The sequence below is a fragment of the Chiloscyllium punctatum genome, chromosome 4, assembly GCF_047496795.1.
Source record: "Chiloscyllium punctatum isolate Juve2018m chromosome 4, sChiPun1.3, whole genome shotgun sequence".
NCBI classification, from domain to species: Eukaryota; Metazoa; Chordata; class Chondrichthyes; order Orectolobiformes; family Hemiscylliidae; genus Chiloscyllium; species Chiloscyllium punctatum.
The window spans coordinates 8,901,194-8,916,435 of record NC_092742.1 but is presented as its reverse complement, the minus strand read 5'-3'; positions in this window follow the sequence as shown (position 1 = coordinate 8,916,435).

Sequence of the window (15,242 nt, the reverse complement as noted above, 5' to 3'; positions counted from 1 at the left end):
GTACCACCTTTGACATGAAAAGGTTGCACCTTGGGTCCCTTTTAAGTCTTTCCCCTCTCACCCTAAATCTCTACTTCTGGACTGCCCCACCCCATGGAAAATAACTTGTCTATTTACCGTATCCATGCCCCTTATGATTTTATAAACCTCTACCAGGTCACCCCTTCGCCTTCGACATTCAAGGGAAAATCCTGGTTAGAGACAAAAAAAACTGCAGATGCTGGAATCCAAGGTAGACAGGCAGGAGGTTGGAAGTACACAGCAGGCCAGGCACCATCAGGAGGTGGAGAAGTCAACGTTTCGGGTGTAATCCTTCTTCAGTCCTGACTTCTCCACCTCCTGATGTTGCCTGGCTTGCTGTGTTCTTCCAGCCTCCTGCTTGTCTACCAGGGAAAATTCTGTCTACATGAGTCTTTTTATTGACTTCAGTCTCCTGATACAGGCTTCAGGGTGTTTAACATTCAAGAACAAAGGATAATACAGCCCGGGAACAGGCCCATTGGCCCTCCAAGTATGCGCCCCAACATATTTTGCCCTTCCATACTAAAACTATATTTCTTTACAGGATCCATATCTCTCTATTCATGTATTCATACAGGTACTTCTTGAATGTGGCTATTGTGTCTGCTTGCACAACCTCCTTTGGCAGTGCATTCCATAAGACCATAAGACATAGGAGTGGAAGTAAGGCCATTCGGCCCATCAAGTCCAGTCCGCCATTTAATCATGACTGATGGGCATTTCAACTCCACTTACCAGCATCCTCCCTGTAGCCCTTAGTACCTTGTGACATCAGAATTTATCAATCGCGGCCTTGAAGCCATTTAGCTTCTGGCCTCCACTGCACTCCGCGGTAATGAATTCCACAGGCCCACCACTCTCTGGCTGAAGAAATGTCTTCGCATTTCTGTTCTGAATTTACCCCCTCTAATTCTAAGGCTGTGCCCACGGGTCCTAGTCTCCTCACCTAACGGAAACAATTTCTTAGCGTCCACCCTTTCCAAGCCATGTATTATCTTGTAAGTTTCTATTAGATCTCCGCTTAACCTTCTAAACTCCAATGAATACAATCCCAGAATCCTCAGCCGTTCCTCGTATGTTAGACCTGCCATTCCAGGGATCATCCGTGTGAATCTCCGCTGGACACACTCCAGTGCCAGTATGTCCTTCCTGAGGTGTGTAGCCCAAAACTGGACACAGTACTCCAAATGGGGCCTAACCAGAGCTTCATAAAGGCTCAGTAGCACATCGCTGCTTTTATATTTCAACCCTCCTGAGATAAATGACAACATTGCATTTGTTTTCTTAATCACGGACTCAACCTGCATGTTTACCTTTAGAGAATCCTTGACTAGCACTCCCAGATCCCTTTGTACTTTGGCTTTAGGAATTTTCTCACTGTTTAGAAAGTAGTCTATGCTTGTATTCTTTTTTCCAAAGTGCAAGACCTCTCATTTGTTCATGTTGAATTCCATCAACCATTTCCTGGACCACTCTCCCAAACTGTCTAGATCATTCTGCAGCCTCCCCACTTCCTCAGTACTACCTGCCTGTCCACCTAACAAGCACTCACTATCCTTGTATGAAAAATCTGCTTCGCACATCTCTTTTAAACATCCCCCTGCACACCTTGAACCTGTGTCTCCTAGTAATTGACCTCTCCACCCTGGGAAAAAGCCTCATACTTCCCACTCTTATCCATGCCATTCACAATCTTATAAACTTCAATCAGGTTGCCCCTCAATCTCCTGCATTCCAGTGAAAACAAACCCCGTCTATTAAACCTTTCTTCATTGCTAAAAACCCCCATTCCAGGCAACATCCTGGTTCATTTCTGCAAAAATGCATCTCATTATACCAGCTGGAAGGTAATGTCTTACTCGCGTTGTAAACCCATTTTTTAAAAATCTTAATTATTCCCCACCACAATTCATAGAATCATAGAAGCTCCTAATGCAGAAGGAGCCACAATTTATGTTCTGATCCCTAGAAAGAAAAGTTGCACCTCATCCCACATCTCTTGCTTTTGACTGTAACCCTGAGCATTTGCCATTCCCCAACAATGTGGAACTCCCTTTGTAGCTTCTTAAAGGAATTAACTTTCACTCCCCCTTTTCAGGTACAATGTTCAAGATCCCAACAACTCCATGTGTGGAAAAAAGGTTTTCTAAGCTCCCATTCTCATCTTCGAATGATTTTTAATCTGTTACCTCCAGTCATGATCCACCCTTCCAGAGATTGTATTGTTTTCCCAATATGCTATTCGAATATTGTATATTTTATGAAGAAAGTTTATTTACCTTTAAATAATCGACTAGGAGAAAGTGAGGACTGCAGATGCTGGAGATCAGAGTAAAACAGTGTGGTGCTGGAAAAGAACAGCTGGGGGAGTTATGGGCCAAGGGCGCTGAGAGATAAGTGGGAGGGGATTGGGCTGGGGGAGAAGGTAGCTGTGTATGCAATAGGTAGATAAAGGTGGAAGGGAAGGTGATAGGTCAGAGTGGAGGGTGGAGCGGATAAGCGGGAAGGAAGATGGACAGGTAGGACAGTTCAAGGGCGGTGCTGAGTTGGAAGGTTGAAACTGGTGACATCCACATTGATCCTGTGTGGTTGGAGGGTCCCAAGGCAGAAGATGAGGTGTTCTTCCTCCTGGCGTCGGGTGGTAACAGTTTGGCGGTGGAGGAGGCCCAGGACCTGCATGTCCTTGGCAGAGTGAGAGAGGGAGTTGAAGTGTTCAGCCACAGGGCAGTGGGGTTGGTTGGTGCAGGTGTCCCAGAGATGTTCTCTGAAGTGATCTGCAAGTTGGCATCCTGTCTCCCCAAAATAGAGGGGAGCACATCGTGTGCAACTGATGCAGTACATGGCATGTGTGGAAGTGCAGGTAAATCTCTGTCAGATGTGGAAGGATCTTTTGGGGCCTTAGATGGAGTTGAAGGGGGAGGTGTGGGCACAGGTTTTGCAATTCCTGCTGTGGCAGGGGAAGGTCCCAGGAGTGGTTGGTTTGGTGGGGGCACCTGGACCTGATAAGGGAGTCTTAGAATCAAAGAATCCCTACAGTGAAACAGCCTCTTGGGTCCAACAAGTCCATATTGACCCTCTGAAAAGTAACCCACCCAGACCCATTCCCCTACATTTACCCCTGACTAATGCACCTAACCTATACATCCCTGAACACTATGGGCAATCTAGAATTGTCAATTCACCTGACCTGCACATCTTTGGATTATGGAAGGAAATTAGAGCACCTGGAGGAAACCCACACAGACATGGGGAGAATGTGCAAACTCCAAACAGACAGTTGTCCGAGGCTGGAATCGAACCTGGGTCCCTGGCGCTGCAAGGCAGCAGTGCTAACCACTCCTGTCACAGAGGGAATGGTCTCTCTGGATTGCAGTTAGGGGTGGGGAGAGAAATATATCCCTGGTGGTGGGTTCTGTTTGTAGATGGCAAAAGTGATGGAGGATGATGCAAGGTATCCAGAGATTGGTGAGGTGGAAGGTGAGGACCATTGGGATTCTATTCTTGTTGCGGTTGGAGGGGTGGGGTTCAAGGGGGTTGGGACAGGAAGTGAAGGAGATGAGCTGGAAAGAGAAATACTCCATATAAAAAAATGGCAGCCAAAAGTTGAATAGCAAAAGGTAGGCTGGTTTGTATGTTCATTCCTGATGAAGGGCTTTTGCCTGAAATGACGATTTTCCTGCTCCTCAGATGCTGCCTGACCTGCTGTGCTTTTCCAGCACCACACTAATCTTGACTCTAATCTCCAGCATCTGCAGTACCCACTTCTGCCTGGTTAGTATGTTCTCTCAATAGCAACCACAAAGAGAGCTGTTTGAAATTTGCTTGCCCTTTTAGACAACACAATGAAGGCGGGAACTTTCAAAACTTCTGAGATAAACAAGAGACTGATATAAACCAACACGAAGAATTCCAGTATTATTGAGTTTGCTTTGTGGGACAAGGATTTGTCAAAATTTAATAGCAGCCAATTTATGCATGGAATAGAGGGAGACGTGGCCATTTGGATACAAACTCACTTGATGGTAGAAGGTGGTGGTGATGGAGGGTTGTTTTTCAGACTGGAGGCCTGTGACCAGCGGTGTGCCACAAGGATCGGTGCTGGGTCCACTGCTTTTCTATTTACATAAATGATTCCAATGTGAACCTAGGAGGTATGGTTAATAAGTTTGCAGATGACACCAAAATTGGAGGTGTAATGGACAGCGAAGAAGGCTACCTCAGATTAAAATGGTACCTTGATCAGATGGGCCAATGGGCAGAGGAGTGGTAGATGGAGTTAATTTAGATAAATGTGAGGTGCTGCATTTTGTAAAAGCAAATGAGAGTAGGACTTATACACTTAGTGGTAAGGTCCTGGGAGTGTTGCTGAACAAAGAGATCTTGGAGTGCAGGTTCACAGTTCTTTGAAAGTGGATTCACTGCCAGATGAGATGGTGAAGAAGGTATTTGTATCTGTAAGGAAAGAAAAGAGCTGACGTTCCAAGTCTAACTGACCCTTTGTCAAAGTCTTTGACAAAGGGTCAGTTAGACTCAAAACATCAGCTCTTTTCTCTCCTTACAGATGCTGCCAGACCTGCTGAGATTTTCCAGCATTTTCTCTTTTGGTTTCAGATTCTAGCGTCCGCAGTAATTTGCTTTTACAAGGTATTTTGTATGCTTGCCTTTATTGGTCAGTGCATTGAGTAGAGGAGTTCAGAGATCATGTTACTGCTTATACAGGACATTGGTTAGGCCACTTTTGGAATACTGTGTTCAGTTCTGGTTTCCTTGCTATAGGAAGGATGTTGTAAAACTTGAAAGGGTTCAGAAAAGATTTACAAGGATGTTGCCAGGGTTTGAGGGTTTGAGTTAGAGGGAGAGGCTGAATAGGCTGGGGCTGTTTTCCCTGGAGTATCAGAGGCTGAGGGGTGACTTTACAGAGGTTTATAAAATCATGAGGGGTACGCATAGGGTAAATAGACAAGGTTTTTTTTCCTTGGGGTGGATGAATTCCAATCTAGAAAGCATAGGTTTAAGGTGAGAGGGGAAAGACTTAAAAGGGACCTAAGGGTCAACTCTAAGTGGGCGGCACGGTGGCACAGTGGTTAGCACTGCTGCCTCATAGCGCCGGAGACCCGGGTTCAATTCCCGCCTCAGGCGACTGACTGTGTGGAGTTTGCACGTTCTCCCCATGTCTGCGTGGGTTTCCTCCGGGTGCTCCGGTTTCCTCCCACAGTCCAAAGATGTGTAGGTCAGGTGAATTGGCCATGCTAAATTGCCCGTAGTGTTAGGTAAGGGGTAAATGTAGGGGTATGGGTGGGTTACGCTTCGGCGGGGCGGTGTGGACTTGTTGGGCCGAAGGGCCTGTTTCCACACTGTAAGTAATCTAATCTAATCTTTCATACAGAGGGAGGTGCGTGTGTGGTATGAGCTGCCAGAGGAAGTGGAGGCTGGTATAATGACAACATTTAAAAGACATCTGATGGGTATATGCATAGGAAGGGTTTAGAGGGGTATGGGCCAAATGCTGGCAAATGGGACTCAATTTAACTAAGATATCTGGTTTGCATGGAAGAATTGGACTGAAGGGTCCATTTCTGCACTGTACATCTCTATGACTCTAAGTTTGATTTTTACATTGCTGTGAACCTTTTTTGGAAAGCTGGAACTCCCCAGGATAGGTCTCTGGGAGGCAGCATCTTCAGAGAAGAGAGTTCTGAGCTAAAAGGAAACGGATCTTTAAGAAATAATGCAGAGTTCTGTAGCCGGACTCCGAGCAATCTGCAAACGAAGAACAAGAAACCATCTCATTCACTCAAATTCTGCTCCATTTAAGGGGTCTATCTCAGTAACCAGCTTCCAACTGTTCAACTTTAGAAGCTATCACAGCTGGTGAACTCTGACCTTACATTTTTAATTTCTTTGCAAAGACAAGTGTTCAAGCAAGCCAAGTGTACTATGATAGTGGGCTGATCTGACTTCCACTACTAGAAGTGTCTTTTATGCATGTCACATTTTAATCTTTGTGTCTGTATTTTATTTGATAACAGTGTCAAGTTTGCATTTAGTTGGAATGTGAAAGAAGCCTGAAAAGGAGCTAAATGAGGTGTATAATTCATAGTTCACTGGACACATCTGTAGTCACGACCCTTCTATATAGTATAATGCTTCTCATCATCTCGAAAACTGTGATTAGGTCACAGTTTCTCTGTTTCAAGGAGACTAATCCTATTTTTTTCTGAATTTTCCTCAGAACTGAATCCCTCATTCCTCACAAACCCCTTCACCTTGGAAAGCTTTAACATTTTTTCTGAAATGTGGAGACCAGAATTATCCAATATTTTCCAGCCTGGGCTGAAATTGTAATGGATAAAGTTCTATTATAATGTTCTGAGGAAGGGTTACCGGACCCGACACATTAACTTTGACTTCTCTTCACGGATGCTGTCAGATCTGCTGAGCTTTTCCATTAACTTCTGTTTTTTCTTTCCACTATAATCACTATAATCACCACTACCATCCTTCTATTCATAAGGCCTGATTTAAAAAAATTACATTTGTACAGCTTTAATATAAACTGTCCCAAAACGCTTAAAATGGGGCATTAGAAAACAAAATTTGACAAAGAAAATATGAATATGGTGAACAAGAGCTTGGTCAAAGAGTTGCACTTTAAGAATCATTTTAAAGGGGGAGAGTGAGGTGGAAAGGTGTAGAGGTGTGGGTTATTCCAAACTTTAGGATCTGGCTAATTATCAGCACAGTAGCCAACAGTACAGAAAGTAAAGTTGAGGATTTTCAGAAGGCCATAATTAGTGGAACAAAGAGATCTGCAAGGGTTGTAGAGCTGGAGGAGCGAACAGGAAGGGTGAAAGCTGAGGAAGGATTTGAAAACAAGGACGAGAATTTTAAGATCAAGATGTTGCCAGAATGGGGTCAATATCAGTCAGCGAGCACAAAGATAAGGGGACAAAACATGCTGCAAGTGAAGAGATGAACAGCAGAGTATTGGATCACCTCAGTTATTGAGAGTAAAAAGTGGGACAGCAGTAGGGTGGTTAGGCAGAACAGTTTCACTGCTGCCAGGAACCCAGGTTCAATTCCTGCCTCAGTCTGTGTGGAGTTTGCACATTCTCCCCGTGTCTGTGTGGGTTTCCTCCAAATACTCTGGTTTCCTCCCACAGACCAATGATGTGCAGGTAGGGTATATTGGCCAAGATTAGAGTGGTGCTGGAAAAGCACAGCAGGTCAGGCAGTATCGGAGGAGCAGGAAAATCGACATTTCAGGCAAAAGCCCTTCATTAGGAATGAGGCAGGGAGCCTCCAGGGTGGAGAGATAAATGGGAGGGGGTGGGGGTGGGGAAAAGGTAGCCAAGAGTACAATAGGTGTATGGAGACGGGGATGAAGGTGATAGGTCAGAGAGGAGGGTGGAGCGGATAGGTAGGAAGAAAGATGAACAGGTAGGACAGGTCATGGGGATGGCGCTGAGCTGAAAGATTGGAACTGGGGTAAGGTGGGAAGAGGGGAAATGAGGAAACTGGTGAAGTCCACATTGATGCCCTGAGGTTGAACCTCCATCCATCTATTGCACTCTTAACTATCTTCTCCCCAACCCCACTTCCCTCCCACTTATCTGTCCACCCTGGAGACTCCCTGCCTCATTCCTGATGAAGGGCTTTTGCCTGAAATGTCAATTTTCCTGCTCCTCAGATGCTGCCTGACCTGCTGTGGTTTTGCAGCACCATTCTAATCTTGACTCTGACCTTCAGCATCTGCAGTCCTCACTTTCGCCTATATTGGTCAAGCTACATTGCCCATAGTGTTCAAGGATGTGCAGATTAGGTGGGTTAGCAATGGAAAATGCAGGGATATGGTGAGGCGATGAGATGATCGATGTGGACTCAATGGGCCAAATGACCTGCTCCCATAATATAGGGATTCTATGAATGAACTGGAATAGTTAAGTCTGTATGTAGCCAACCAAGATGGAACCCAACTGATGACAGTAAAGAGGAAGATGGTATGGTGAACACGTCAAAGGACATAGACAGGCTGAGAAGGACAAAAATGGAAGATTTACTTTTTGTCAAAGTCATAAAGAATGTAATTTGGGACTTTGCTAGAGCTGTTTTGGTTCTGTAACAAGACTGGAAAACTAATTGGAGGATCCAAATTTATAATTCTGCAAAAGATGAGAACTTACTTCACCACCTGCACAGCTTTCAGGATTTGTGTAAATGGGCATGAAGGTCTCATTGTGTGGGAAAGGGTTTCAATTTGCAGGTGGAACCGAATAAAAGTATTCCAAAGATCATGGAGAAAATGTACTCTGAATTTCCAAATCACCAACACCACCCTGAAATGAGCCTGTTGCTGGGGTAACCAAGTCCTTTGTCGGCCATTTTAATATACGATATGGAGTTTCTGTGATGAGCAGTGTTATTTCAGGGAGATAGTGTTTACACTGTGTGTGCAACACATCTCACTAGCAGTGGGGGTGAATTGGGGTTAAGATGATAAGTTTTAGTAAAGTCAAATGGAGTAGGACCTTATCTCTGTACTCTGGAAATGTGACCAGCTTCACCTCATGCTCCATGCTCCACCTCCTCTGCTCAATTACACCTTCGCACCCCCCTCCAACTGCCCAGCCAGGTCGACAAAATATAAAACCTTCCCCTTTTAACTCTGCACAGTTCCCAGTCACTACAGAAGGACAGTTCTCTACCCTGTACACATTCATATAAAACCACTAAATCAGTAAGAAGGGAAAAGTCATTTAGCGGAGTGAGAGAGCTTCTCAGAATGCACATTCTTTCTCTCTCTCTCTCTTCACAGTGTAAGGCCTTTACACCACGACTGTACAACTTCCATCAGGCAGCATAAGAGGAATCTTATGTGAATTGCACTGAATACAGGGAAGGAGGAAAAGAAAGACTTGCATTTCTATAGCACCTTTTATTGTTATCCCAGAAAGAGAAAAACAGTAAAATTAGAGAAAGATGTCTTGCCTTGTACATATCTCATCAAGGAGCTTCAGTATGACCTATATATTCATTTCCAGCTGTTACCATTTCTTTGTCAGTGGTTTTTCTCCCTGGGAAGTGTTTGACAGCTGATGAAGTACTTTCAAAGTGTAATCACTGCTGTAATGTGGAAACTGCAGTAGCCTAGTTGCTAACTCACAAAACAGCAAGGTAATAGTGACCACCTAATCTGTCTCACTGCTGTCAATTGAGCGATAAGTAACAACCAGTAGCCAAGGGAGAATGGCCCCACTCTACTTAAAACACTCTCAGAGCTTTTTTAAAATGTCCACTTGATAATGCAGAAATAATCTTAACGCATCATCCTAAAAATGATACAGATTCATAGAATCGCCATAGTGTGGAAACAAGCCATTTAGCCCATCAAGTTCACACTGACCCTCCAAAGGTCATCCCACCCTGACCCACCCCATCCCTATAACCCAACATTTCCAGGGCTGACTCCACCTAGTCATAGACTAATAGAGTCATAAAGCATGGAAACAGGCCCTTTGGCCCAAACTGGCCATGGTGCCCATTCAGCTAGTTCCAATTGCCCATATTTGGTCCGTATCCCTCTAAACCCTTCCCATTCACGTGCCCATCCAAATGTTTTCTAAATGTTGTTGTTGTACCTACCTCAACCACTTTCTCTGGCAGCCCACTCCATGTCCACACCACTCTCTGTGTGAAGAGGTTGTCCCATAGGTCCATCTTTAACTTTTCCCCTCTCACCTTAAAGTGAGACTGAGCTTGCACATCCCTGGGATACTATGGACAATTTAACATGGCTAATCCACTCATCTGTGGGAGGAAGCTACAGCACACCCACACAGAAATAAGGAGCATGTGCAAACTCCATACATACTGTCACCCAAGGATGGAATTGAATCCAGGTCCCTGGCACTGTGAGGCAGCAGTGCTAACCACTGAGCCACCCTGCACCCATTCAATTGAGCCAGTTTAATTAGGTGAGAGAATAGACTATACTACTGGGTGACAAACGGAGGGCTGGGCACTTGGTAAAAATCAGGTACTAAGCAATATTCCCAATCAGAGGGCCTTGTGGTGCAGTGGTAATGTCCCCTCGTCTGAGCTAGGACATCTGTGTTCAAGTTTCACCTGCTCTGTGGGTGTGAAATGACAGGTCTGAGCAGGTTGATTAGCAAATGTTCATCCCAGCCAGATCCTTATGTTGTGAACAGCCTCCCAGGCTCTGCAGAAACTGACAAATGATCGACATCAAAAGCTGTCCACTAATTCTCAACTAGCTTACTCTTTAAAATAACACTGTAAGATATTAAAGAGTATGGGTACTTAAACTACTTTGGAGAAATTACCTACTGCATCATTGTAACAGAGGTACTAACCCATTTAAAACAAACCATTAAAATATCAGGTTAATGGATTGCATGAGAACACATTAAGCCCTTGTACACTATTATCTGCGAGTGCTCCACTTCACTGATCTTGACTTTATTGGAATGATGTTCTTCTCTTATTTTTGGCATTGGGACACCTGATTAAACACGATCTGTCTGAATATTACACAACTCTCCTGTGAGCAATTTTAGTTTTAATAGCAGGCTGGCCAGAACTCAACTCAGTACTGATTCCATCACACACACACTGCTTTTCCACTTAGCACCTCTTTACCTCCTACTCCAGAGCTCAACACAGTCTAGTTTCTACAATTCTTGATTTACTTTTCTTTCTAAACCATGGAATTTTATTGTGCATTTAGGTTTGTCTGAGAATGTGCATGAGTGAAAGTCTGTCTATGTTTTTGTGTGTTGTGTGCATAAGTGTGTGTGTATCTGCTTGTGTGTCCATGTGTCTGTGTGCACGTGTGTCTCTGTGCAGATGTCAGTGTGCATGTGTGAGTGTGAACAAGTGTGTGTCTGTGCATTAACATACATTCCTGGGTGCATGTGTGTCTCTGTGCAAGTGTCTGTATGTGTCATTGTATGTACACATATCTGTGAATGTGTCTGAATGTGTGCATGTTTGTGTCTGTGTGTATCTTTATATCTGTGCGCATGTCTATGTGTATGCATCTGTGTGCATGTGTGTGGGTGTGTGAATATGTACACATGTATGCACATTATGTGTAGATGTGTATGTACGTGTGTAGTTGTATCTATTTGTGGGTGTGTGTATAAATGTGTGTATCTATTTGTGGGAGTGTGTGTACATGTATGTGTGTATACATCTGTACGTGGGTGTGTTTATGTGTATGTGGGTGCATGTGTGTATGTTTGTGTATGTATTTATTTGTGTGGATGTGTTTTGTATCTGCATGTTTTTGTGTTGATGAGTGTGTTTGTGTGTGTATAATTGTGTGGGTGTTTGTGCAAAGAGGTTTGTATGTGGGTGTGTTTGTGTGTATATTTGTGTTGGTGTGTTTGTGTATAATTGTGTATGGGTGTGTTTGTGTGTGTATATTTGTGTTGGTGTGTTTGTATACAATTCCATATGGGTGTGTTTGTATGTGGGTGTGTTTGTGTATATTTGTGTATGGGTGTGTTTGTATGTGGCTGTGTTTATGTGTGTATATTTGTGTTGGTGTGTTTGAGTATAATTGTGTACGGGTGTGTTTGTATGTGGGTGTGTTTGTGTGTGTGTATATTTGTGTGGAGGTGTGATTGTGTGGTGTGTGTATGTGTGGGTGGGTGTGTGTGTGTCTAAGTGTGTGTGTGTGTATTTGTGTGGGTGTGTTTGAGTGTGTTGTGTCTGAGTGTGCATATTGTACATCGAAATGGCTAAGTGCAGGTTGTGTTGTGTTATTTGGAGGTTTTTTTGGCCACAACACCGAGTGAGATTTCTCATTGTATCTTACCTCTTTAACCCGTCACCTATACCCAATGATTCCAACCCCATTTAACCATGTGCTGTTTCCAGAACAATTCACCACTCAGTGAACATCCACTGGCATCCTTTATGTCTATACCATATTTCAAAGCTAACTTTACAAACGTTGGCAATCAGTGTTGGCATTCCTCACCAGCAATGTCATGGCACAGCCACGCTGCTCCTGCTGGTATTCAAAACTACAAAAGAACAAAAGAGAAATACAGCACAGGAACAGGCCCTTCGGCCATCCCAGCCTGTGCTGATCATCATGCCCTAACTAAACTCAAAAACAAACCTTCTGCCCTTATTCAGTCCTATCCCTCTATTCCCTCCCTATTCCTGTAACCATCCAGATGCCTCTTCAATGTCACCAACATGCATGTTTCCACCACCTTAACTGGCAGTGCGTTCCAGGCTCCTTCTGCTCTCTGAGTGAAATACTTCCCTCGCACATCTCCCTTAAACATCCCCCCCTCATCATGAACCTGTGTCCCCTTGTAATTGAAACTTCAACCCTGGGGAAAGGCCTCTGACTATCCAACCTGCCTATGCCTCTCATAATTGTCTGGGCCTCTATCAGGTCTCCTCTCAGCTGCTGTTTTTCCAGTCTTTTTAACCTTTCCCCAGAGCCAGTGCCCTCAAGATTAGGCAACATCCTGGTGAACCTTCTCTGTACTCTCCCTAAAGATTCCGCATCCTTCTGGTAGTGTGACGATCAAAACTCCATCACACGCACGCTCCCATTCCCTTACCCTCATAGTTATTTAACATTCAGACCACACTGTTTACCTGACTTCAGCTACATTCTGTCTAAGTCACCGCTCCTCTGTTGCCAATGTCCACTGGAGACCCACAGCTTCTCCTTGTCCAGTACAGGATCGCCTCAGGCAGGCAAGAAATTGGGCCATTCCAAACATGAGCTGTTATTTACAGTGGCAAAATCAAACATAACCAAAACCTGCCGAGGCTGCAGGTTGCTATTGTGACCAACACCCTGGGATGGTTCACTATATCCCGTGGCCTACTTGAGAGGCCCTGCTGTGTAGTACCTCATGCAGCTCAGCTCAATTACGGACAAAGAGAGCATGCTCCTTCCCAGCATCCTTGTCCACCTGCTCGGAATGATACCCCTGTCCCTCCAGTTCCTTGGCATCTATCCCGTCTCCTCATTGCCCGTTGCAGTTGTGTAGAGCGCAGTATGCTGGGATAATGAGGTACGTTCTGTCCCAACTCCACTGGATGTCTCCAACACCCCCCCGCCAGATGGAGCCAAGCAGTGGACATACACCATCAGCAACCCCATCATCTGCCCTGCCAGCCCTGGTCAAAGTGTGGGGAGCATTGTATCAGTTCTCTGCATCAGTCAGGGGGCTGTGTAATGTTGATATCAGCCATAGTCACAGTGAGTAGCCCTTGTCCCCCAGTAGCCAGATTCTCCAACGCAGTGTATACATAAGAATGCTCCAGGATGCCAAGGCAACAACCAGGGTAGCAGGCATACATGTCCAGGAAGTGGGAACAGTGATCACAGATCACCTGAACATTAACGGAACATCTTTCTGCTGATAAATTCAGGAGGGTTGTGATACAATCTTCTCGGTGCCATACGTGCGCTATTGATAGTATCTGGTACCTGGGAGAGCTCAGCGATGTTCCTGAATCCTACTGCCCAGGCTGTAACACTGACCCTGCCACAGAGTGAAGAAAATGAACCAGTGTGACCCTACACAGGTACAAGGGTTACTGTCCTGATGCATTTGTGTGTGTATCACTGACAGACCCCACACAGGTTGCCTTTCGCCCCCTGTAAGGTGCTAGTCACATGGAGCTTCGGACTGACTGTCACCTTCAGTGAGTAGTTGGGGTGTGGACTGCACTGCCTGGAAATATGGTGGGGGCACCTTCAATTAGCGCAATCAAGATGGGCATGGGATGGTTTTTTGGATAGACAATAGACAATAGACAATAGACATTAGGTGCAGGAGTAGGCCATTCTGCCCTTCGTGCCTGCACCACCGTTCATTATGATAATGGCTGATCATCCTTAATCAGTATCCTGTTCCTGCCTTATCTCCATAACCCTTGATTCCACTATCTTTGAGAGCTCTATCCAACTCTTTCTTAAACGAATCCAGAGACTGGGCCTCCACTGCCTTCTGGGGTGAGCATTCCACACACCTGCCGCTCTCTGGGTGAAGAAGTTTTTCCTCATCTCTGTCCTAAATGGCCCACCCCTTATTTTTAAGCTGTGTCCTCTGGTTCGGGACTCGCCCATCAGCAGAAACATGTTTCCTGCCTCCAGAGTGTCCAATCCTTTAATAATCTTATACATCTCAATCTTCTAAACTCAAGGTTTTACAAGCCCAGTCACCCCAATCTTTCAACACAGAAATCGCATGCAGGGATATGAGGAAAAGGCAAGAGATCAGCACGAGGGGATAGAACCAGTGAAGGCACAATGGGCCTCTGTGATGTAGTGAGTTTGTGATTCTGAAAAGGGTGTGCCAGTTACATTCCCATCCTTTTCTTATTCCAGACCCACATCAACCATTCAATTTGTCACTGCACGCAGAACAGACCACCGTGAAATTTCCCTGAGAGATGATGAAGTGGTGTTCTCCTTTTTGGAATGGAGGGCTGTGACTCGTGGTGTTCCACAGGGATCAGCTCTGGAAGCTCTGCTGTTCCTGATCTACATTAATGACTTGGAGGAAAACGTAGCGGGTCTAATTAGTAAGTTTGTGAATGATACAAAGATTGGTGGAGTTGCAGATAGTGAGGAAGATTGTCAAAGGATACAGAAGGATATAGATCAGTTGGAGGCATGGTCAGAAAAATGGCAGATGGAATTTAATCCAGACAGATGTGAGGTGAATACATTTTGGAAGATCAAGTTCAGGTGGAAATTATACAGTGAAAGGCAGAACCCTTAGGAGTATTGATATGCAGAGGGATCTGGGTGTGCGGGTACACAGATCACTGAAGGTAGCAGCACAGGTAGATAAGGCAGTAAAAAAGGAAGATGGCATGATTGTCTTCTTTGGAAGGGGCACTGAGTATGAAGATAGGCAAGATATGCTGCAGCTTTACAGAGAGAGGGGAAAAATTTAAAAGGGACCAAAGGGCACCTTTTTCTCACAAAGGGTGGTGCATGTGTGTAGTGAGCTGCCAGAGGAAATGGTGGAGACTGGTACAATTACAACATTTAAAAGACCTCTGGATGGGTATATGACTGAAATGAGTTTGGAGGGATATAGGCCAAGTGCCAGAAAATGGGACTAGATTGGATCTGGATATGTGGTCTGCATGGATGAGTTGGACTGAAGGGTCTGTTCCTGTGCTGTACATCTCTGTCTTTAGTTAGG